The sequence below is a fragment of the Marmota flaviventris genome, chromosome 6 (genome assembly GCF_047511675.1).
Source record: "Marmota flaviventris isolate mMarFla1 chromosome 6, mMarFla1.hap1, whole genome shotgun sequence".
Classification (NCBI taxonomy): Eukaryota; Metazoa; Chordata; class Mammalia; order Rodentia; family Sciuridae; genus Marmota; species Marmota flaviventris.
The window spans coordinates 14,207,298-14,233,610 of NC_092503.1; the positions used below are offsets into that span (position 1 = coordinate 14,207,298).

Consider the following 26,313-nt stretch of genomic DNA (forward strand, 5'->3'; position numbering starts at 1 on the left):
TATTAAATAAGCAAATTCAAAAGGTCATGAGACGTAATATTTAAAAATGCACATGGCCATATCCTATCCGTGGGGTTGTTTCAGAAATAAAGAGATACTATATATGGAAGGAATCCATTCATTTGAGGGCATGATATGTTTGAAAATTTTAAAACACAGGAATAAGTTAAAAGAGTCTGTGCATATTCAGTCATTTGTAAAACACATGACATTTAAACATGAGCAGAAACATAATTCAGGACTTCATTTTGTCTTTGATTAATAGATCTTGGAGTTCTTTATTAACCAAGTTTAACAACTGAACAGTTATCACTGAACAGAATGCTATACAATCATTTGTCACATAATGATGGGGACACACTCTGAGAAATGTGCTGTTAGACAATTCTGTCACTGTATGATCATCATAGAGTTTAGATAAACTAAGATGGCCACAATGTCACTAAGCAATATAACCTTATGGTAACACAGCATTATACATGTGGTCCATTGTTGACCAGAACATTCTTAAGTGGTATATGACAATTTATTTATCCACCTCTTTTTTAGTTGATATTTAGCTTGATTCTAAGTATTGTGCTGTTACAAACATTTCACAAAATGATAATCCTATGTTTATGCCCTTGGACACATATAGATAGCTACAGAATACATTATTAGAGTTAGAATCGCTAGAACAAAAGACATAATATATTTTTATTCATGATAGTTAAAACATTGGTTTCAAAGAGCTTGTACCAATAAGCTATTGGTAGAATAATTTTTCCCCCTTATTCTGGCTATTGAACCCAGAGCTAAACATGTGGTCTACCACTAAGGTACACCTCCAGTTCCATAGGAAACTATGTTGACATGAGAATTTCCTCTGAATTGCCTGCTGTAGTACTTTGCCCACAATTTTCAGTTGGGTTATTGGTCATTTTCACCTTGATTTCTTTTTTTTTTTAGAGAGAGAGAGAGAAAGAAATTTTTTAATATTTATTTTTTAATTTTCGGCGGACACAACATCTTTGTATGTGGTGCTGAGGATCAAACCCAGGCCGCACGCATGCCAGGCGAGCGCACTACTGCTTGAGCCACATCCCCAGCCTTCCACCTTGATTCTTAAGAGATATTTATATATGATAGTAATTAGTGCCATGTCATACATATTTCTAATATGGTTTTCCCATGGTTTGTCATCTTTTTTTTTTTTTAATTTTGTTTCTGGTGTTTTCTTCCTAAAATGATTTAATTATTGCAGGATCAGATTTATCAAACTTTTCATTTATGGCTCTAGAATACTATGTCTTGCTGGATAAGGTCAGTCCCCATTCCAATAACACATAAATCTTATGTTTCCTTTCAGTAACATTCTATGCTTTTATGTTTAAATTTCTGATTTTCTGGAATGTATTCATTTTTTATAATGACTTTATTAAGAGATACCCACATGCTATATAATTCACCCATTGAAAGAATACAATGCAGTGGATTTGGGTGTATTCACATAGCTGTGCTACCTACCCTCTTGTGGGATTTGTTTTGGTGTGGTCTTAAGATAAGATTCAGCTTAACACTTTTTTTCAGGTAGCAAGTTGGTGTCCTCAACACCATTTTGGAACAAACCACTGGCTTGAGATAGACTAGGGACTCTTGATATTCATTTCCAGAGTGTTATTTTTCCTGTTGTCCAAGTAGTGGAATTAGGACTCTAAACTTTCCTATCAAACCACACTGCCTACATACTAGAAGGAAGAATCCTAACAAAAAGGTTTTCTTTGTCTTCCTTTCTTTAATTCAAAATTATGAGGATCTATTATATACCAGTCCTGTGCTCCACATTAGGGCATAGAGAAGAAAGCAATGGGAATCTTAAATGAAGAGGTGAAAACTGGGAGCATAGGTGCAATGACATGAGATGCCATCCACAGAAAAGGTCCAGAAAGAATCTCTGCATCTAATGTCAGTCTCCACCAATTTCATCTGTGTCAATATGGAAGCATTTGCCACGGTATGTTCGACACAGTTTAGTAAGTGTTTTTAATGTGAAATATTTAGAATGCTATGTGGCATTTGGCAGGGATGATATTTAAGTATTAGTTACATATATATTGATGAATAGAGAGATGAGTGTCTGTCAAGGGAGAAGCATCTAGAATACGAGTGCTGTGTGCATTTCATGTTGACCATGGAAATCTGGACGTACAGGGGAAATTTTAAAAGCCATATTGCTCAAAGTGAGGATGAGATAGTGGTCTCTCCAAAGGGGCCCTTGGCCTTAAGTGGAGAGGGCATCCTAGGAGTGGGTTTTCCTTGTCATCTAGCTGAATTTTGCAAATGAGGTACATTTTCTTTCCAGTGAAAAAATAAACAAGGATAAGGGAAAATGTTTGGAAGATGAAGCTTTAAAAATAACAACTCATAGCCAAAATAGAGAAATGTTCCTTTCTCAGTATAAAGTCTCTGTTTACTTAGCAGACTGCACACCAGCAGGGAGGAAGTCTTGGTGTGGGAGGAAGCCTGCCTTCACCTGCTGCGAGCAAAAGTTCAGTTCAGAAACCGAGAAAGTAGAGTCTGAACAATTTTCCTTTCTTCTCGTCCTTTTTCAACAGTCTCCCACATTTTCTGATGAAGGAAAATGCCTGAATCGTTCTTAACTCTTCCAGCAAAGGTGGATTTTTCTGCACTCTCTTTTCTCTGAATATCCTGCTTATCCCCACTAGCAATTATTATCTGCAGACATAATGCTGACACTGCAGTATTCATTAGAAGCTATAGACTGTGTCCTCAGAGATGGGGCATACCCCCAATTCTCAGTTCACTTCTCCCCTTGAGTGTGTGTGTATGTCCTTTAGGGATGTGGAGAGAGCATGCATTGAGTGGCAATCACAGGGCATGAGAGGAGGTCCCTGGAGTCTCTCTTTCACGTGAATATAGGTGCTTCACATTCTGGTGCATGAGTCTGAGACAGGCACTCTAAGACAGGCACTTGTCTTCTGTCTGGTGCAAAGAAACTCTCACTGTTGGTTGAGGTCAGAGCCCCGTCAAAATATCCTGCACCAACTTCAAAGAGCATTTAACTCAGTTTTTTTGAAGAAGTGAATGTATCCACAGCATCAGAAAGGGGAGGGCGGTGCTGAAAATCTGGAGGTAACATTACTGTAAGACAAGATTAGTGTAAATCCATGGAGGTGCTCCTGAGGCTGAGAAACACACAGGGTGTGGAAAAAACAACATGTATTTTAAAGGAATCATAGATCAAAAGCAAGTTTACCAAGCCGACCAGCCCATGACTCCCACTGTGAGACGTGACAGCCTGCCATGACTAACTCCTTCGCCGATTATATCAGGCAGCTTTTCAGAACACCTCGAAATCCCCTTGTGGGGAACCTTGTTCTGCCACTGACCCTCTTCAAATGCAGCCCATTGTCACTTAAGTAATGAGAGAAGGAACAGGGCTTGAAAGAGCTCAGAGCAGGTCTTGATACTTCTCTATAAAAGTGAAATCCTGTTTTTCAGAATCTTCAAGTTCCTCTTCTTCCCCATGGGAAGGAAATAAAGATGTCTAATAATCAAATCAAATCTTCAAAATATGCTTTACAAACTGTAATGTTACCCATCAGCCTCTCTTGTATGTAAGGAATTAGAGAAATAGAAACCAAGAAAACCCAGATCAGCATAGGAGATTCAATGAAAAATAGCACAATATGGTTAGAAAACAGTTACAAATAAGATACTGTATAAAATCAATCGTGGTAAGATCAGTCATATTTGAAGAACTTGACCTCAAAAATATTTGTAGGATCATGAGGTTTGCATATACAACTCTGACGCATAGAAAGAAGAACTGAAAATGGCAAATTGTAAGCAATATATCTTAAAAGATGCAATTTTTAACAAGTGATTTAGGCTCTGTATCCCAGAGCCTATATGGGTTCAAATCTTGATATCACTACTTAGGAAATATATGACCATGAATCTGTTACTTTATTTCACTACTTGTTTCTGAATGAAAGGAGAGACAGAATCACCCATATTGGAATGTAAGTTGAATTTAAAAAGTAAAGAAGCCATTGGGGCATGATGATTGTGATATAGCAGTTAGATCATGGAGAAGAGAGAGATGGGTGCCAGAAGTGGAAATAATGTTATAAAAAAATGTTTAAATGTTTACTTCCTCAGTGCCGGGTAGTAAGGAAATGGATACTGTAGCAAGCTAGGGAACCCTGCTACAACATCATAAAACATCTGCAATAACTTGGAAGGCAGACCAAGTACCCAGAGAAGTGGGCAGAAAGAGTCAGACTGCAGTGGGTACTGTGGCTGCCATCAGTAAGGCATTACCAGAAAGAGGTGAGCTCAAGCAGAAACTGAAGGGAAAAAAAAAAAGGTAGATGGTCTTACAGATTTGGAAAAACCAACTATTTCTGGCCAAAAAATATTAAGAGATGAAACCGAAAAGGGTCTTGGGTAGGAAAGGCCCAGGAAGGCTCCTCAGTTTACAGAGTACATCTAGACTCTCATATCTACGCATTCTGCATCCTGTGGTGCTTCATGCACTATATGGTTAGACCTACCATGGCTGCACCTCTACTGAACAAGTACTGAGCAAGAACATTTTTCCTTGTCATCATTTCCTGAAAAATGAAGTATAGCAACAATTGGCACAGCACTTACATTAGGTATAATACGTAGTCTAGAGATGATTTAAACTTCATGGAAGGGTATATATATTTCATGTGCTAATTTTATATATGGGACTTGAGTCTCCACAGATCTGGGTATCCTCAGGGGTCCTGGAACCAATCTCCTAAAGATATCAAAGGATGACTACAACATAGTCTCATGGAAAAGAATAACTCCAAAAGGGTATTACCTCCCATCCAAGCACATCATTCAAAAAACCTCAAAGGAGTCACACACAAATCATAAGGGAAAGGCCCAAAGACTAAGAAGCCAATGAGAATATCAAACTTGTTGGTGAGAATGTGGGAAATATGGAGCCCTTGCACCCTATTGGTAGAAATGTAAGTTGGTGCAGCCACTTTGGAAAATAGCACAGAGGTTCTTCAAAATTTTGAAAATAGAATTATCACATGATCTAGCAACGTGTCCAAAGGAAACCAAATCAGTATGTCGAAGAGATATTGCACTCCTATGTCCTTGAAACATTATTCATAATTGCAAAAAAATGGAATCCACCTAAGTGTCTATCAGTGGACGAACAGATGTAGAAAATGTGGTATGTACATATAATGGAATACTGCTTAGCCTTGAAAAAGAAGAAAATTCATTTTTCAATGATATGGATGAACCTGAAGTACAGAAAGACAAATGCAATATGGTCTCACATATGTGTGGAATCAAAACGTGTCCATCTCACAGAAGCAGAGAGAGGAATGGTTACCAGAGGCTGGGAAGGGAAGGGGGTTTGGCATGGGGGATGTTGGTCAAAGGATACAAACCATCACTGAGAGGAGAACTAAGTTTAAGAGTTCTTCTGGGCAACATAGTACTACAGCTAATAGCATGCGTTGCATCATATGTGTAACGATTGCCCAGAGAATGGATTTTATCTCACCACAAATAAAAGATGCTTATGTGATGCAATCCTTTTGTTTAGAATATGTATATATTTCAAAACATCATGTTGTACACCATAAACATATACAAATCTTATTTGTCAATTAAAGCATAAACAACAATAATAAAATAAAGAATAATCGGATTTGAGAACTGTCTCTAGCAAAGTACTTTGGGAGTGGTTACAAGTGGTTGGAACTGAGAAGAGGCATGTAAACTGAAGCCTCCTAGATTGTGGAGACAAGTGTCCTACCAAAGAAATTACAGGTTTTGACTGAAAAACAGCTTTTTATTGTTCTGAGCCTCCGATCCTTAAGCCTCAAGGGTCCGTGGGCAGAAAGTGCTATGACCACTGGAGAGCCCACCATTGCCCACTTCAGATGCGACCACAGGGGAACAATGGGAAGAAAAACCTCCCAGTAAGTGAATGATGGAACAGAAGACCCTCCCATCAGGGTAGGAGAAAATTAGAGCACTTTGCTCCCAGAGAGCAAAATTAGGGACTAATTAAAGAACTTTCCAGCTCAGGAGAGTAGAAGCCACCATGAGTCTGCCCACCAGAATGTCCTAGCTCCTATGAAAGAGTGATACTGAGTCTTCCCTTCTTCCATTTCTCTGTAAAGAAGTTTGGATCACAGTACATTTGCCCTTGCTTGATCATGGGGCATCGAGTACATCTTGTGGGTGAGGCTGCCAAACCAGGGGAAGCCACATCCGTCCTTGACAGAGAGGACAGTACATCATTGAGAAATCCTTGAGCTGACTCTATGGGTAGATGTGATGGGATCCTCTCCCTGGGGTGGTACTAAGTGTGTTCTTTGTGTGGGACAAATAGATATTTGGCAACCAGAAGTGAAGGCTGTGATGACAACGATGACAGCCGTGTTCCCCAAAGCACTTTTCCTTGTTCTCTTGAATTCCCTCCTGGTTAAGAGTGGACATATGACTGGGCTCTGGCCAATGGAAAGTAAGCAGACACTGCTGACATCTCCTCTGTGATGAAGTTGTAAAGAAACACAGGTGCTTCCCCAGACCTCCACCCACCACCTGAATCAGGAGCCCTTCAAGGACCTAGTGAGGGACAGGGGTACAGACTAGAAGGATTCTGGGTCCCTTAACGAGAGGTTCACCTAGCAAGAGATATACCTACTCTGAAAAAAATGTTTTGAATAAGAAATAAACTTTTATTAAAATTTTAGAGATAATTCCTCCCTGTTCCAACATACTCTCAACACACAGCAACACATGGGATGCAAAAGTGCACCGATCTTCTGTAGACATGGGTACTGTATGACCAGGGGGGATAAGATATGGAATTCCAGGGCTGGGGATGTAGCTCAGTATAAAGCACTTGCTTAACACGCACTCGTGAGATCTGGGTTCAAGTGCCAGTGGTGCAAAAAAAAAAAGGGGGGGAATGGACTTTGATAGCACCTTGCTTTAGAGATTTGAATCATTTCCAATGGTGTGATTAGTAAAAGCACAAAAGAAGATGCAGCATTTGACATGGGTCTCCAGGGGTTGTGTGAGTGAGGAGGAAGGAAGGTCTAGGCCCCGAGGTGGGAGAAGTGGAGGTGGGGCCATGGAGCAGGCTGAGCTGGCTATTTCTAAGGAGAGAAACTTGCAAAGGGGGCTTAGTCAGAGAGTGAAGAGTGGTTAATAGAAGAGTCACAAAATGATGGTGGGAAGAAGAGGGCTTATCAGTGGGTGTCGGGATCAGGTACCATAAGCACTTTGTTCTGATTAATTTGGCAACAGTGCACAAAGGAGAAGAAGGGAGGGAGGAGAGAAGTCTGAAGGAGACGTTGGGGGTGGGATGGGGCAAGAGCCACCACAGCGGTGAACAAGAAGAGAGAGTTAGAAAATCCCCTCAAAGGAAAAGCAGACCCACTTGGTGAATAGTCCACAGTGCTGGACAGACAAAAAAGGGTCTAAAGAGTCCTCTGAAATTATATGCCAGGATGAACTGAAAAACTATAAAAGAAATAGAGAAATGAGCAGAAAGAGGGAAAGTCAGAGGTCTTTAATTTATGAGAACAACCTCTCCTAAAAAAATTATTGAACTTGAAAATTCATAGAACTGTGTAACTAGAGATGCCAAGCAGAAGATTAAAGATGTAAAATAAATTAAAGATATATATCTGAAACCTGGGAGAGAGAACAGGCTATATACATCAGTGCAGAATAGTTTTTCCCACTTGCCATAGGGGGCATCTATTCAAATCAGCACATGAGAATATACACATTTTTGGAAAGGGTGCCCAGCCCAGTTTTCCACTGTAGTCACAGTTATATAAATGCTCCTATGATGATTAGTGTCTATACTATTTCCAACTTTTAGCTACAAAAAATGTACAATTATTCTTATATATGTGTTTCCTACACTTGCCAAAGTGTACAGAAAAAAAAAAAATCCTTACATACGTGATGTCAGTCAAAGAATAGAAACGTTTAACGTCTTACTAAGTATGGCTAAAATGATTTTCAAAAATGTTATGCCACCTTCCACAGCCCTTAGGAGAGCAGGGACATATCCAGAAACTGAGGTTTTTGGAGATATCTGAATAGACTGCACTCATTAGGGAAAACAGAGGTTGAGAGGAAGAGGAAGGAGGAGGAGGACAGCAGGGAAGAAGGAGGGTGGGGGAGATAGAGCCCAAGGAGAAACAGGCAGAGCAGAAGAAGTTGGGGGACAGCAGCGTCTCTAGCATGACAGACAAAAGCGTGGAGCCAACCAAGAGGGCAACAGTCAGAGATGTGGCGACAGAGGAGGAGCCGAGATGCAGAAGGTCTGAAGGTCAAACAGAAGAGGTAGTGGGCTCAAGCGGGGACCTGAGGGAAAGAGAGAAGAGAGTCATGGAAACAGGCGAGAACAGATTCAGTGTCATCACAGGAGGAAGAGAGTGCTTTTTTCTAACTCCAGAGTTAGAAGCTATAGTGTCAGCACAGTAAATCTACATTAAAAATAGTTTTCCCTCAGTTGTTTTAAGAAATGGAAGTGTCAGTATTTGCAGAGAATATGGAAAGGTAGACTGAGGCATGGCATTCAGGACACCCGAAGCATCTGTAAAAGCCACTGGAGCCCAAGATTGGATCAGGCTGAAGCTCCCTGGCATTGCCTGGGATTTCTGGCCCTGGCCCCTTTCTCTGTAAGTCCATGTCTCACTCCCGGCCTCGCCTGTGAGCTGCACAGCTCTGCAGAACAAACGCAGGCTTCCCCGGGCACTGCTTGTGCTGCCTGCTTGGACTACCCCCCCACCCCTCCTGCCCTTGGAGAACTCCTTCCCAGCTTCTAAGGCTCAGACAGGCTCTAGGAAGACTTCCCTGAGAGCCCACCATTCCCTTCCCTTTTCTCCCTTGGGTTTTATACTTTTCCTGGGTGTTGTTGGACTATCTCTTTTATCAGTGTCAGCAAGCTGTTTCTCTAAAAGGCCAGAAAGTAAATATTTCAGGCTTTTGGGGTCATCGAGTCTCTGTTGCATTTCCTCAGCTCTGATGTCTTAGCATCAAAGCAGATGTCAAAAACGTATGCTCAATGCACATGACTAACATGCATAAGTAGAGCATATAGCATGTGCTCTAATAAGACTTCACTTACAAAAACAATAGCAGGCTGCATCTGTCCTGTGTTCCTACTTTGTTGACCCCTATCATATATCGCTGTTGTATATTTCATGAACTTATTGGCCACTACTGTGCTCAATATGTGCCCACACCCAGTGGGTTGGTAAGAATGTAGTGATGAATAGACAGGAATGTGCAAACTCAGAAGGAGCTTACAATAATTAGAGTGGCAGATAGTTTTCAAAAGAAAGAAAGTCATGGTTAATGATAGAAAGGAGGAAGTCATGATATTGCACTATACTATGAGAGGGGGAAACGGAGCCCCATGTGGAAGAGAAGCTTGAGAAGGGAGCGGGATATCTAACTAGATGGTGGAGAATGGATCTGGAACTCAGGGAAACTTTGGGATCAGCTTTGGGAGCTGCCAGGGGGGAATGTCAAGGGCATGGACGGAGAGGAGAGAGAGCACCACGGGGGAATACAGCCTAAGAGGAAGATGAGCCTGCAAAGACACCGAGAGGGGCACTGGGGGAGCAGAACAGCATGGGAGGAGGGCATTGCAAGGCCAAGAGGAGGTGTCGAGAGTGTTGATGGCTCAGAGGAATGGAGGAAGATAAGCATGAGTTTGTGGGCCAGATTAAGATGGTATCCTGGCTTTTTTTCCAGCAGTCTAGGTAGCCAGGGGATGGAAGTGAAGAATGTGGATGGTGGATGTGGTCAAAGGTAGAAGACTGACCCTCCAAGCCTGGAGAAAACTTGAAGGCTGAGATTCTAGAAGGTAATTTTGCAGTGGTTGATTATAGGGCCTAGGATGGACCAGGAGTCAAATGGAAAACTATTTATAATAAAAGAAGAGGGAGGAGTAGGATCAATAGTAGGAAGGGGTGAGAGGTGTGGAGGACGCTATGGAGACTACTGCCCTGGAGAAGAAGCTTCCGGTTTAAAAGACTGCCGGTGGTGGGGTTCCCAGGGGCAGTTGTGCTGATGCAGAGGACAAACCAAATAACAGAAATGGGGAGCCATAAAAACACTGAGACCAAGTCCGTGTCACATAACAAAGCACAATATGAAATGGCTGATTAAGAGTTGACCAAAGGCCTGACTTTGAAGAACAACCCAAGGTTCCTTTATGGCCAACCCCAACTTTGAGGCCTTTTCCCCTGAAGACTGCTCTGAACAAAGACAATGACCAGAAGGTTGCCAGAGCAGGTCTCACAGTCTCACTAGAAGGACAGCCACCTCCCTCATGCCTAACCTTCTTCCTGGCCACCTGTCAACACATAAACCTGATGGCCCGGGGCCATGTTCCTGTGTTAGTGTCCTTTAAATATCACAAGCTGTATTGCAAGGCAAAGGAGCTAAAAACAAAATAATAACTAAGAAAAATATTATTTCTCTTAGGAGCAAGTTTCGGTAGGGAATTAAAGGGGGGGGGGAATGGAGTAAAATAAACACAAACAGGAGAGATTTTAAGAACACAGCCAGAGGATCCTCTTCTCAGAGTTATTAGGAGGAAATGGAGATGACTGTGTCCTGTGATTCATTTAGAAGGATTGGATTTCAAGTGGAAATGGCTCTCGGGTCCGTTACCTTGAGAAGAGTTGCTATGAGACAGAGAGCAGTGCCAGCTTCCCCAGGAGTTTGAGGGATAAATGCTCAGAGCAACCTAGGAGCCCTTCAGAGCTGCAAACTTGTCAGAAGGCAGGCAGGCCCGAGGCAGCGCAACTCAGCCTCAGAAGCTAGGAAGCAGGACTGTGTTTTACTCTCTGCTTCTCTTAGCCTAAACCCGTACATAGCTATACTTCTGTAGTTGTCTTTTAAAATTTTGAAACATAAGGAGATCTGTAATCAAGAGAAGCCAATCGATGTGTGTAGGTACCCAGTGAATAGATTTTTTTAATCATAAAAAATTAAAAAGGCAGAGATATTCCTTTAGTATAAAGAAGTCTATGCTCACTGAAAACAAAGAAAGAAGTTTTTATTTCTCTCATGCAGTGTCCTTGGACAGATATTTTCAGGTTGAGGGAGAAGAGTCATTCTCCCTGAGACCTGCGTCACTGGGGCCCTCACTTTCTGTTTTCTGAAGGGTGAATGCTCTGCCCTGTATCACCAGCTATCCACGCACGTCTCATTCTATTCACAGCCACCCCCTTCCAGAAAAAAAAGGCCCCCAGCCTTTTTATGTTTTCATCCCTTGTCCTTGTTTTTTACTGCAGTTTCCACAGGTGGACGTCAGCCTTGAAAGAGCCCCTGTGAGCCTGCCTCCCAACCCTGGTCACAGAGGGCAAATAATTGATGTATCTGTTACTCACCCACAAGGAGTCAGTCCCTCTGCGTTCACGTTGGCTCAAACTGTTGTTGTGGAAATTACACAGGAAATGTTAGATTGACCTACCTGAAGGATGTGTCTGGATTTGAGCTTCAGACACTTAGTCATATAATGTTCCATTATCTTTAATTAAACTGCCTGTCACACAGAAGTGAGACCCTGGGGAACTCGTTGCTATTTACTTTTCTCACATCAGGGGGCTGATAGTCAAAAGCTTTCTTAAGCCAGGAGATATTTTCTAATAAATTGAATGAGCTTTAACATGCTCTCTTTTCTTATACTTTTGGATGGTAAAGTGGCAAAAAAAAAAAAAAAAAAAAAGGTTAGAATGGGTTATTATAGATTCTTCTTTCAGAATGTGTAAAACACACTTCTAGGTTTGAATGGTTTACCAAAGGGAGATGGGATTCTGCACTCCTATAGATAATGATCCACTTGAGTTTCCTTGTTCAGTTTATATGGCTTAAGAGCCACAGTAAGCCCCTGGAGGAAAATTCTCTAATGGTTGTGGCTACTCAGATATCCAGCTGAAAGGAGAAACAATCAATCTTTGAAGGCATCCTCATCAAGTGGGTAAGAGAAATATGAAGGCCTCAGTTATTCACTTTTTGTTGGGAAGTCTTGAAAATATACAAAAGAGTTAGGTAGTTTCTCTCCACTGCCCTTCGATGAGCAACTCCAGGAACTAAAAGGAAGGCAAATGAATGAACAGAGAGTACGCCAGGTTATGCACATGAGAGCAGGGTTTCTAGATTGATCAACAAACCACCGTTTTTCTGAAAGAAAATATGATTAACACCTCATTTGTTCATTAACTCAATTTTAGCAGAGCACTATTTCCAGAATCCAGGATAGATGCCATTCTCTATGCTAGGCACGAGGAACAAAACGATCAGTTTTATTCATTCCTCTCTTTATTCATTCAGTAAAAATGGACTGAGTCAGAATCTGCTATGCTGCAGGCCCTGGGTTACAGGCTGAGTCCTTCTGCAGAACAGAGGTTAGTAGTAAGCTGATATTGAATACGCACAAACACATACACAGCGAGAAAACAAATAAAACTCCTAATAAATGCCAAAGAGGGAAAGCACCAGGGATTATGAGATGGTACAACAAAGGGAACTAACTTAGGTGATGGAGAAGAACTTAAGTGTCAGAGAAAGTCTCCTTGAGGAGGGACATTTAATCTTGAACTAGTAACTAGCCTGGAAATGAAAATTGGGAAGAGTGGTCCCAGGAAAGATGTGTGAGGGTTTTGGAAGTAAGGAAATGCTACAGGATTTGAGAACCTGAAAGAAGGTCAACAAACTAGAGGCAGGTGATCCAGGCACTAGTGGCCCCAGGAGCTGGAGAGTTAGCAGCACATGCTAGAGCTCACAGGGACGGCACTGAACCTTGCCACCAAAAGAGGTCCTTGCAGTCTTAAGGGAAGAGTGACCGAGCTGTGCTATTGTTCTTTCAGTTTCTGTCCTCAAGGAACTCATATGGGAAATATTTCTAAGTCTTTATAGCAGGAAGAAAATAAAATCTACATTTCTTAACTTGTTCATTTTATTGCCAAAAGTTTTTATGCATCCAGAAACCAAAACAAAAACAAAATGCACTGTAAAATGTTTAGGATGGATGAATCATGACCACTGAAATACCTGAAGGAAAAAAGAAATATTTTTCTTTCCCTCTTCCTATTATGAAAAACCTACCCACTCACAAAGACTTGGAATTTCTTTTTTTCTTTTTCTTTTCTTTTTTTTTTTTTTGGTACTGGGATTGAGCCCAGGGGCACTTTACCTCTGAGCCACATCCCCAGCCCTTTTTATTTTTACTTTTTATTTAGAAACAAGGTCTCACCAAGTTGCTGAAGCTGGCCTCACACTTGCAATCCTCCTGCCTCAGCCTCCCAAGTTGCTGGGTCTCACAGGGTTCCTAGTCACCAGTTTTTTTGGTACAAATCTTGTTTTCACTTGGCCCTAAGCTGCTAATGTGTCAAGCCCCTGACTACCCTGACACATAGTCAAGTGGAGCAGACAGACAATAAACATTTCATAAACAAGATCATCTCCAATTGTTGAAAGACGGAACAGGGGGAAGCAGGCAAGCTGTGTGAGGTCAACTCCAACTAGCCTGCCCTTGAGGAGGTGACAATCGAACCAAGGCCTACATGACAACATGTTTTGAGGTTATCTAGAATCCATTTTTAGGAGTGAAATGTGAAGTACTTTGCATCGGGATATGAAAGAGGTCATTATTTTAATGGTTGCTTTTAGGGGTAGGGAAATAAAATGTCTGACTCTAAAATCCAGTAAGGAAGAACAGGAGATAAGCATGTGCAGAACAACATGAGAAATCTGAAATGGAAAGGTGGAATTGCAAGTGTCCTAAACACTGTCTCCCTCCAGAATCCGTCTTTCCATGATGAAGTCAGAACCGCAAAGGTTAGCGGAGTAATAGGCTTCCCCAGAACCCAGTTCACAAACCAGGCCCAGAATAGAGTGGAAGGAACGTGGCAGGACTTCCCAACTGCCAGTCACTTTCAAATAATCCTGTTGAGTATTGGACGTCTCTCCTTTCTATTGCAAATATTCTGTGGTTTTTTGTTTACTTCATTCTTATCACTTTGTCTTCTTTTTTCTGGACAATCCTTATCTTGAGTTCTCCACATGATTCCTCCTTTGTAACTTCATTTCATACTTCTTAATTTCAGTTTTATTCAAATAAAAATACAGAAATGAAATCACCATTTATTTAAAGGAGGGCATGTGTTCCTAATGGGGTGGGGGAAGTGGAGACATATCTTTCCATGTTCAATACTAATTTTTTTTAAGCTCTTGCATACAGATGCCGATTTGGAGGTATATTTTAGATTTTTCTTTTGATTTTTCAAGATTAAGAAAAGTGAAGTTATTTTGTGTCATGCAGCAACAGGTAGCATTATGTAACTAGGAAGGAATAGGTCTGTGTTTGTGGATTCACTGTGCTCATAAACAGTTGTGCCAACTTGGGCAAGTCATCTAACCTTCCTGGAATTCCATTTCCTCTTCTGTGGACAAGGAGCCTGGATCATATCAATGGCTTTCAACCCGATTTTTAGAAGTGAGCTCCTCCTAATAAATAACATGCAACACTCCAATTACAAAACAGAATCAAAGAACCTCTGCTCTGCAAGAACTAAGAAAATGTCCTAGATATCCCATCCCTCCTCTTTTCTTCAAGGCAAGGCCTCAGCCACCTTTGTGAAAAGTCTCACAGAACCTAAGGTGGAAAGTTATCGGCCTCACTCTTAAATTCCATTCCAATTCTAAAATGATTTAGGGCCTTTATAAGTGCAAAGAGAATCATAAAATCTCCAAAAATGACACTTGAAACACAAACTGAATATTTTGTAGATTTGCTAACTTCTACGAGAAGGTAAACCTTCAGTAATTACAAAAGCTCCATCTCTGGTAACCAAACTTCTTGAAGTACTGCTATTCATTCCTTTGACTTAGTACTGACCACACCTCAAAAGCTAATTCATGATGTAATTGAGCTCCACTATAAGCTAATGTTTACCGAGTTTTTACTAGATGCTAATAAGCACAGCCTAGGGACTGAACATCTAACCATTGAATCCTTAAAATACTCCACAAGAAAGCTACTGTTATTATAAAAAAAAAAAAAAAAAAAAAGATGGTATGTGACCTTCCAGAATCCACCATTAGTTGGTGCTCAACCTGCAGCCTGGCTTCAGTACACGCTGAACACCCTTCCACCACCACCCCTTCTCCACCAGGCTTGCTGGCCCTGGTCTCTGAGGCAACTCAACCTTCTCACCAGGCTGCTCTGGGATCCTCTCACCCCAGTGCATCTGAACACCAGTGGGGAGAACCAAAAGGTCGCTGATTTTCAAACTGATGTGCCAATAAAGCCTTGAAAGTTTCTATAACTCTCTCTTCTGCTGGTTCCTCAGTCTGTTCAATGACTACATGGTACCAGTCCCACAGCTAAAACCTGACTTGGAACCAGATTCTTGGATTAAAGACCCTATAGCTATTGAATCCTCTTCCTGGGTTCTTGTAGGGCACCATCTATTTGCTTGCGGTAATCTTCCTCTCTGCTTCTCCACCTACTGCTCTCCACTGCTACTTCTCCCACGATGAGGACATGGTTAAGTATACTCCACCTTGATCCCTTATTTGCCACCTATCTCGTTTTCACTGATATATCCAACCTTCTGTATTTATAAAACTACCCTCTCCCCAATGTATTACATGCTCTCAGAAGATGGCAGGTCACATTTTTCTCTATGTACCTAATGCCTAGGAAAATAATGAGACTCTTAATCAACACCAATTATTAATGGTGGAGTGAGAAAGCATTGAATTGCAGTCAAGAGTCTTGTGGTTCAAGGCCTCGTAATGTGTATGTTAATATCGTTATGATGCTGTTCCAAGGCTACATGAGAGGCCAGGACACTCCAAACCACTAGCATGATACTTACTATCAGATCATCATCACTTAAAACTTACTTTGATCTTCTAGAAGCTTTGATTCTAAGCCTTTTTAAAAAGCAATGCAATATGAGAGAAGGAGGAGTAATAGCTCATCAATGTCTTGAGGAAACAAATAAAGATCCACTAAGTTTCACTAACAGCAAGGCCCACCATCACCCATGTGACTCCAAAGGCCAGATGAAGCCTTTCTACTCTGCCCAGAGGATGTTTTATCTTTGCAGTCACATGCACTGGCATTTTCAGAAATAAGTCACAGATTATCTGAGGTCTTTTATGGGTAATGGCGTCTCACGCATCATCCTTACTGTAAGGGGCTACATTCTGGTTTTGGTTGGTTCTTTCTCTCTGTCACTTACTCTCTCCCTCTCCTTGGAAAACATTTCCAGTGCTTCACACCTCAGTGCCTGTGGAGAGTGTATCCTTGGTCTATCAGGACAACACAGAAGAGAGTCAATGTCGTTGTTCTCAGTTACCTGAAGCTTCTTCAAGAAACAAGAGCAAAGTATAATCCTGCACCTCCTCCTCCAGGGTTGGCACTGCAATATGTCATCCCTGGAACAGCTGGTAAACAAAACCCCAGCCCATTTCTGGGCTTTTAGCAAATCATTGTCATCTTTTCCTCCCCTGCCCAGAGTATCCCCAAGGCCTTCAGGCTGCTCTCTGAGCTCCCCGACATCCTTGATGGTTGAAATGGATTCTGAACCGAGGTAAACAGGGCTCCTCCCAGCAGTCTGGAGAGCTTTGGTCTGCAGAAAGCTAATGAAGCCCTTGAAGCAGTATGCTTCTCTTCCACCCACACTTTATTGAAATGCTTTTGAGTCTTATTGTGTTGTAATTACATGCTATAGAAAACTCGACAAACATCTATTTCAAGGATTGGGCCCATGACTCTTACTAAAACATTTCAATTCCATTTTCTTGAGCATACAATCTCTAAATGCATCTGTGAGGGCCCTCCACAAGTATTTCCATTTCACATTTCAGAAAACTTAAAAGTGATGCAGGTTCCTGATTCAGCTGATGATGGATGTAAAGGGACTAACTTCATGAGCCCTAGAGGTTGTTTTTCCTTTCTGTTTCCCTTCCCTTTCTAGAGTTTTAGGATAGAATTTATATATATATATATATATATATATATATATATATATATATATATATATATATATATATATATAATGAAACATAATGAAATAAATAAGCATTTCTTTGGTAACTTGTTTTCTTTTTATTTCCCTTATAAAAGCAGTTACTTTAAAGAGATGGGCTTTATCCATATTTCTTTATCCTTAGAAACATTTGGGTCTAGTTTAAGGTATAATTCCTAACCCTGAGATAAGTTTTCTTTCCTATAAAAATTTAATTTTGGCTTTTAAAAGTTCTGGAATTACTTTTTTCACACGATATGGAGTAGAATCGGATTCTCTTTTTTTCCCCTTGTAGAAAACTAGTTCCTTCGCACCCTTCATTGAACGATTTCCCTGGAACTCTCAGTACTCATGGGGTCACAGAACAGCTTATCCTCAGAGTAGAGGTTTATTTCTGGTTCTCGCTTATATTTCATTAGTTGATGTGTTTATTTCTATGCAAATACCATCACGTTGTCCTAATTATTACAGCTTTATGATTTTTATAATTTAAGGGTTTCTTTTTTTTATACCCAATCTCCTCAATCTTCATTTTATTCTTGGGAGCATGAGGGTGGATTCAGTTGTTAAGCTTCTCCATATAAATTTTAGAATGAATTTGAGATTTTGATTGGAAGTGCTATGAACTTATAAATCAATTTATGGAGAATAAAAACATTTTCAACAATGAATATTCCCAGTCATAAATGAAGTATAGATTTTTTTCCATATATATTTAGTGACTTTCAATAAAGGGGTATAATTTTTTAGGTTTAAGTTGCAGCTATAAAGTCTACCTGTAGTATAAAATAATGTTTTGAATTTGTTGCTGGTGTAAATAGATTTGATTTTTGTATATTGATTACCTTCTTTTAACCATTTTTATGGGGTTCAATATCAGAAATATAAAAAGTAATTTCTTATTTAAGAATGTTTTAAACAGGATATGTGCAGTCTATATGAATCATCATTCATACTTAAAAAAATGGAGCTTAAAAACTTATATCCTGCCGCTGCTGCTTGTAAATGAAGAATAACCCCATAGGATTTCTATCTCATGGCAAAGATAGCATGAAACCTAAGAATGGCTTCCTCTGGGCCAATTACCTATGGATCATCAATTGTTCCCAAACAAAACACATTTCAGCCAGGAAGGATGATCCTTTGGAAGCTCTATATGATGGTTCAGACTTCTTCTAAAGACAGATATGTTATGCTTATGAAAGTTTTCAGCTTGAACTCTTTGTTAGCTGTCAGTAACAATGGGGTCTCGTGCAGATTTCAGGTTCGTGGGGACTGCCCTGACAGCTCAGCTCCCCATGGCACTGCTGTCCACAAAGCAGATGAAAATTGGAGCCTAATGCTTCAGACAGAATTAAAAACACTGAAAAAAAAAATGATCAAAGCTTTTCAAAGAGCTGGTGGCATATTTCAGAAAGGGAAAACTTAGAAAAGATATGGTCAGGTAACAGGAAGTACAACAGCTGAGATATTTTAGAAATATATGGGTATCCTTTAAATGTGCCTCTGAAGAAGGAAATCAAAGCGATATAGCAAAGCAATTATTTAAGAATATAAATCAAGAGAGTCAAGAAGTAAAAGACTGCAACCTACACATTCAAGAAGTGTGCCAAGTACCTAGAGTTACTGGCCAAAAATGGTCAAAGGAGAAGCACATCTTGATTGCTATTTAAGAGAAAAACAAAAAGACCAAATCATTAATGAGGGAAAGAAAATCAAATTTCCATTCAACTCCTTGACACAGCAATACTTTATACAAAACAATTTAAAAACACTTGAGGAGAACTGTGAGCCAAAGATTCGATATGCAGGCGAGTTTCAGCACAAAGGAATAAATAATAAGACAAATATGAATGTTATTAAACTAGACAGGAAAAGTGTTCTCATGAGCATTTCTTGGAAAAACCTACAAGAAAGAAGTTCCAAACAACCAAAAAGATTAGAGAACCATCAGAATTCGGTCTGAGGGTGGACATTAAGTATAATAATAACAGAATTGACATTAGAAATGAACTTTGAGGTGGTAGAAAATAGCATGGAAGTATTATTATAAGCTCTAGAGATATATAAAAATACATGATGAAGTGAGAAAAATAGTCATAAAAATTATTACTAGCTCACAATGACCTCATAGGCATTATCTGGAAGTAAATTAATATCATTTAAATCTGACAAACCACAAAGTAGAAGCTTAAGTATATTTAACATGATAATGCTGAACACAGACAATACCAGTGACTAAAATTGGAAGTTAGATAGGAAATATTACATTCACTATTGCTCATAGCAGGAAATGAACTGTTTCTAAAGGAAGATTTGATAATTATTTATAAATCTAACAATCAGAACAAAAATACAAAGATCTAAAACCCAAAGAAACATAATAAATCAGTCAATAAAGAGCCAAGAAAATAGAACAGTTAGAATATGGGAAATACAACTGGAACCTAACACGATGTTGGTATCACTAAATATAAATCAGCTTCATTCACATACTAAAAATATTCTCAGATCGACAAGTAAACTAAAATACAATTGTAGTCTATATAAAATAGAGACTGAAAGCAAAGTTGTTCTGATGTTGAAAATAAAGAATGAGGAAAGATCTATGGAGTAAGTGAAAATAAAAAGGAACCAGGGCGGACTGGGGCTTGTAGCTCAGTGACAGAGCGCTTGCTAGCATGTGTGAGACACTGGGTTTGATCCTTAGACACACATTAAAATAAACAAATAAAATAAAGGCATGCTGTTCATCTACAACTACAAAAAAAAAAAAAAAGAAAAGAAAAGAAAACAGAACTTTTAAAAAAGGAACAAGGGTTTATGATCTTGGTTTTAAGCAGGTAAAATTCAATCCCACAAAATAATTGAATCAAAAACTTTACCACACAAACATCAATAGTGCATAATAGATATAAAGCAAATATAAGTATTTATGAATCATGTACCAGATTTGAAGTTTTCATTAAGCAGAAATGACATATTATAAGAAGATAAATAGACACAGGCATATAATATTTTACCATGTAGCCCAATGATTGAATAAACCTGCATTTCAAATATATATGGAACATTTAGAAAAGCTGAAATTATAAAGTTGCATTGATAGGTCAAAAAGAATCAAAATGTAAGCCGTAGTCTTTGATTCCAAGGAAAATAGTATTTATTAATAATAAAACAAAAAATGCTCTTCCAACCTAGAAATTAAGATATTTATAGAAGAACTATTGAATAAAAGAGAATAAAACAAAAAGTGGAAGAATTTGGGAGAATATTGATGAAAGAAAATATATATAGGAACACAGCCAAAGCAACAGTTTGAGAAAATTCTGAGCATTAATATCCTATATTATGAAATGAATTAAATATTAATTTAGAAAGCTAATGAAAAAAGCTAAAAGCAGAAAGAAGGACCTAATAAAGATATGTGTATAATTTGATGAGTTAGGAAGCAGTAAACCAGCAGAACTAATAAGACACAAACTTAAGCTAGTTCTTTGGGGAAAAGAATCAACAAAATAGGAAAATCACCAGCTGATCTAAGTTTTCTAGAAACAGCATAAATGCATAAAACAAATTATATATTGCAATAACCATACAACCAGAGGAAATTTAAAAAACAATTAGGAATGAGTTGTCCAACTCAAAACAATAAATTTGAAAACACACAAAATAGATAACTTTATCAGAAGATTCTATGTATGTATGTATGTATCTATCTATCTATCTATCACCTGACGGTGGAAAAAATAGAAAGTCTAAAGACATCAATTACAACAGAAAAAATAAAAGTTTCCAGAGACCTTCTGTATTATAAATTTCCAGATCCAGATGGTTTCAAAAGGGCATTCCACCAGTGTTTTAAAAGATCAAATAATCCCAATACTACTTAACACTTTCTAGATTATAGAATATGAAAGGCAAATTTCAAACTACTTTTTAATGCAAGTGAACATAAATAACAAAAGCTCTTTAAGACTACATAAAGAAAAAATTTCAAACCCAGTGTGGTGGTGCACATCTGTAAACCCAACAATTTGGGAGGTTGAGGCAAGAGAATTGCAAGTTCTAGGCCAGCCTGGGAAACTTAGTAAGATCTGTCTCAAAATAAAATGTGGGGATGTAGCTCAGTGGTAGAGCACCACTGCGTTCAAACCCCAGCACTAAAAAAAAAAAAAAAAAAAAAATCACTCCAAACTTTGTCTGAATTTTGATGTAAACTGACAATCATCTTTTTTTTTAATCCTAATAAAAGCACTAAACAATACAGAAATGCCTGAAAACATTTTAACATGAATATATAGGAATAAAGAAGTATCAAGTGATAGATAGATAGATACATACATACATACATACATAGAATCCTCTGATAAAGAAGTATTGCCCACAATTCATACCAATTTTACAAGATATTAAACATTAAATATAAGTAATATAAATAATCACAAGATTATTTGACACAGTTAAACAAGAAAAAATATTTGGATGCTTAGGAATATGAAAGAAAAGGTAAAAGAATCTCTATTTGCAGATATATGACTATATACTAAAAAACCCCACTGGATTTAATGAAAACAAAATACTCTGAACAATAAGAAAATTTAGTAAAATCATCGTCTATAATAATAAATGCAAAAGTCACTTATCTACCAGCATAGAGTATCCAATTAAGAGAAGCAATGGAAGAGAAACTCCAGTTAGTGATCTTCATTCACTATATAGTGTATGTATAGAGTATATAATATAAATATTACACTTTCATATTTTATATATTGAATTTATATGTATTTATATAAAGTAGGCAAAATTTTACATGCAAAATACTTATGAGGATATTTAAAAGACTTATGAAAGACACGCCAAAAGATTGAACAATGAAAAGGCACAATTTGTCCTTGAGTAGGAAGACTCCACATGTCAACACTTATTCTGCAGCTCTTACAGTTACTTATTCTGCTCTAATTTTCAAAAAACAAAAAAAGTCAACACTCCCTAAGCTAATTTACATTTACCACAATTCCAGTAAAATTATCTACAAGTTTTCTTATAGGGTTAAACAAGTTAATTTCAAAGGTCAAATGGAAAAAGAAACAGAAGAATTGCCTGTTAAACTGTGAAAAAAAAAATCAAAGGGCAATATTAGAGGGATAGTAAGCTAGATTTAAAACCATTTGGAGCTTCTATAAATAAAGCTATGTGATATTGATTTTTAAGTAAACAAACTTTAGCAGATAATTAAAATTTCAGAAAAAGACTTAAGTGTATAGAAAAATTTAATGGGTAATGAGGGATTCATCTCAAATCACTTGAGAAAATATTGACTTTTTTATAAGGGTGTTGGGACAACTGAATATCCATTTGGAAACACATGAAAGTCAATCTTTATTTCACACTGTAAATCAGGAAAAATTGGTTTAAAAAGCTCCCCTTGATGCTGCAGCTGTCAAAACCAGAGGCCCCCTGCTTCCCTCACTGCCAAACATCTCAATGAGCAGGCTCATGCTTCCTTTCTTTAATGTCACCTGCCCATTTTCTCTTTCATATATCAATATAAAGTACTTCTGTTCAATACGCTATACTGTTTTTTCCTCCTCTACCTTTACTGAATGTGTTCCCTTAAGGAACAACGATCCCCTAATTAACCAATCCTTAAACCCTTCCACCTCACCTCTGCCCATCTCTCTGCTCTCTGGCCTGATGCACCATCTTTTTCTTTTGAAAAGCATCCCCGCCCCCCTGGTTGGGAATTAGGGATATTTTTACTTCTACTTCTCAAAACAACTTTTCCTTAACCCCAGGCTGAAATTCTCTTTTGCCTAAAGTCCCCCAAAGTCAGCCTTTCAGGAAATCTTCCCTCAGCCCTCTGGACTCCTCTTTCTCTATCATCTCAGCTTAGTGTTGCATTCATTCCACGCTGTAACCCATGGAGGTAACTTCCAAAACCTTCATCGTCAGTTCTGACCTCTCCTGGGAGCTCCAACCTTCTGCTGGGCATCATCTTGAGGACATCTTCCCTGCACTTTAAATCTGCTGTCTCCCCCAAAAAAATCCTCCTATTTGATTTCTCCAACAGCCACCCTTTCTCCTCTTTCTCCTGGCCTCCCAGTCTCATTGCATATTTTCCAACACTGACATAAAATTTGGACATCTGTGCTGCGTTGCATGAAGTGCCCTCAAAGTTTCCACTTTCCCCAGAGGCACACTTGAACCTATCCAGAGGATCAGTCACACACATCAGTTAAACTTGTCTTGACCAAACTTGCACAGATACATCCCTGCTTTGCCCAGGGGGTCCAAGATAGAAACCTAGGGTCCAGAGTGCCTGGGTGTACAGAGTATGCAGTAACTAACCTTCCCTCAACAAATCAGTGTGTTTGTTGCATCTCCTTTTCCAATGACGAAGTTAGGATGGATCTTGCATTACACCAATGGAGAATGAAAAATAAGCAAGCAGGTTATAGAACTGGTTCTCAGCGGTGATATAAAAGAAGATACTGACTGTTTCTAACATCTCTTTTCTATTTGATAAAATGAAGATGCAGGGAAAATGACAAATAAGAATACTAAAATAATTAATAAATGTATCCAAAATCATCAAAAAGAAAGTTCATCTTTATCCTTTGCATTAGAAGCCCACAGGGGATGTCAATAATACGAATAGAAACTGTAACTTAATTATAGACCACAAGGACATGTAACCATGACACTAATAATAAAGACAATTTCAACTTTTAGCAAGAAATAGACATTCTAACTCCATTTACCTTGAAGCCAAACATTCATCCACTCATAAAATTAAGAGCTGTTGTCACAGAAACCATCAAAGCCTGGCCATCCTTAGCATATGCAATATTTCAAAGATGTATATGTATGTGTTATATGTGTGTGTGCGTGTGTGTGTGTGTGTGTATGAAGTGACTTGATTGTTTCTGCATAATATTTGTGATTTACCTAGTATTGGTTTAATATTAAATGTTTATTTTAAAATAGTATATTTATAGGCAGGAATAATGTAGAATGAGCATAATTATGCTAAATATTCCACCTTGGATTATCAAGAATGTATCAGTACAACAACGCAAGCATAAACCAGGGGTTGGTTTGCACTCAGAAACCATAGCCATTAAAAAGTGACGAAGGAAGACAAACAGACATGAATGAGGTGAAGTGTGGCAAGCTCCTGCTTTCGATTGCATTCATTTACTTACAATTATTAATCCACTACTGCACACTAAATTCCCTGAGGGCAGGTCTGCCTCGTACCCATCTCCTTTTTTTTGTGTCCTCTAGTATCATGCAGAACCCTATGGATGTGCTGGTGTTTAGTAAATGCCTAATGGGTTGGACTATACTGAATTCTAACCAACACAGACTTGCAATTGGCTCTCTTCCCTTATAGCTGGATTTTAACAACTCATTTAAAAAATGAGAATGGCCACACTGGTGTGCGGTGCAGTGGTAGGAAGGTTGCTTAGCATGCAAAGTCCTTGAGTTCCATCCCCAGCACCGCACACACGAAAAAGGATCTTTCCATTCTTAACAGGAAGAGGTATCTGTAATAAAAGCAGCTATGCAGCATGAGGGCAAAAGCCTGGATTATCCCTGTATAGAATCTGTGATTTCAATAGTGTGAATATATTTGAAAATTAACTGTCAAAATACTATTTTGATTATATCTAATCAATTTAGCTGATATTTAATTGCTACTAATAAGTGGAAGTGAAAAATAAAGCAGTGTATAAAAATGTAAGAAAAGTCAAATTAACCTCCTACACAGGATTAATTCTTGAGTTAGAATTAGGCCTTTTCCCCTGGAGTAATTGTATGTTGAGTGGATACTTACTGTTTACAGGCTTAACTCTCTTAAGGATTTAAAGATTTGTGGCTTAGCAAATTTTATAATGTTGCTCTTTTGTTTTTAAGGAGAAACTTTGCTTTCAATTTTTTATTTTCTACCTTTTTCCAATAGAACACATTCAAGTACTTGCATGACTGATGATCTTGTTGATCAAGTTGTCTTTTCATGAAATACCAATATGGGTATTTATGTGTCTGTGTGTTTAATATCTTTATTGAGATATGTTCATGTCTTAACAACGATGCGTTGAAAGTGTATAAATTCAACTGACTTTTAGTCCAATAGATACTTTGATTCATCTTCAATCAGAAGTACCAGTAATAATGGAAGTTGGGCTAATTTCTCCCTTCTTTGACCTCAATAGTTCTCCTTTTCAGTTTACAGTTTTATATTCCCAGAATCTGTCAAGGTATTAAACCAGAGTTTTAAGAATCGATCAACTGGCACAAGCTTCTGAGTGATTAAGGGCTCAGAACGACAATCAATAGATCCAGGGTTAAATTATAAACTGGTTATAACTTCCTATATCTTATAATGAATGAACTATATTGTAGAAGATAACCCAGAACAGGACTGTACACATTCAAGAAGTTAAATGAACATTGGCTTTCTCTCTTTTCTTTTTGCATCCAGTTTTTAAGATGGAGAGGAGAAAGGTTATGAAAGGTTAAAGTATTTTAAAATTGACAAATGATAATTATACATCTTTGCAGGTATGCTATGATCTATTGGTGCATTGTATAATGATCACTCAGGTCTGAATGGGGCAAAGGGCAATGCAAAGCACACTGCACTCCAGGCATGTGGAGGGGGAATCTGGCAAAGCTCCTGGCTTTACAGAACTGCCTCCTGCCCCAGGCTGGCTCTGCTGACAGGTGGATGGCTCACTGCACACCCCCACAACCTGCTCCCCCGTCTACCCACTGTGTGAGGTCTCTCTTTAGCACAGCACACACTTCTTGGAAGGGCAATTTTGAAAAGGGAACATAAAGGGAGATCCTTCCCTTTCTACCCCCAAAACACATGTGGATGGATTACATTCTGAATTCATCAACAAGTTATTTCAGAACTTCATATTTTTATTTCTTCCAAGTAAAAAACCTGCAAAAAATTAATGAAGCTGTAAAGACATGGGAGGGAGGGAGTGGGGGAAGCCAATAAAATTATTGCTGAAAGCATTATTTTGTTGTTGTTGTTGCTGCATGTTTTTATTTGCATTTTTTTTCTGAAATATTTACAATAAACAACCTAAAATAAGAATGTTCAAAAATTACTCTCTTTTCAATTTAAAATGAATCTATCATCAGAAAACAGTTTGCTCTTTAAATGTTCTCTCTGGTGGAGCAACCTGTTTTTTTTCCT

The 26,313-nt window shown here is 38.6% G+C and overlaps 1 protein-coding gene across 4 annotated transcripts in view; it reads right to left on the bottom strand.

Annotated features, from left to right (window-relative positions):
• Esr1 (estrogen receptor 1) overlaps window positions 1–26,313 on the bottom strand; it is a 387,036-nt gene that overhangs the window by 43,943 nt on the left and 316,780 nt on the right. The gene's annotated exons all lie outside the window — the stretch shown is intronic.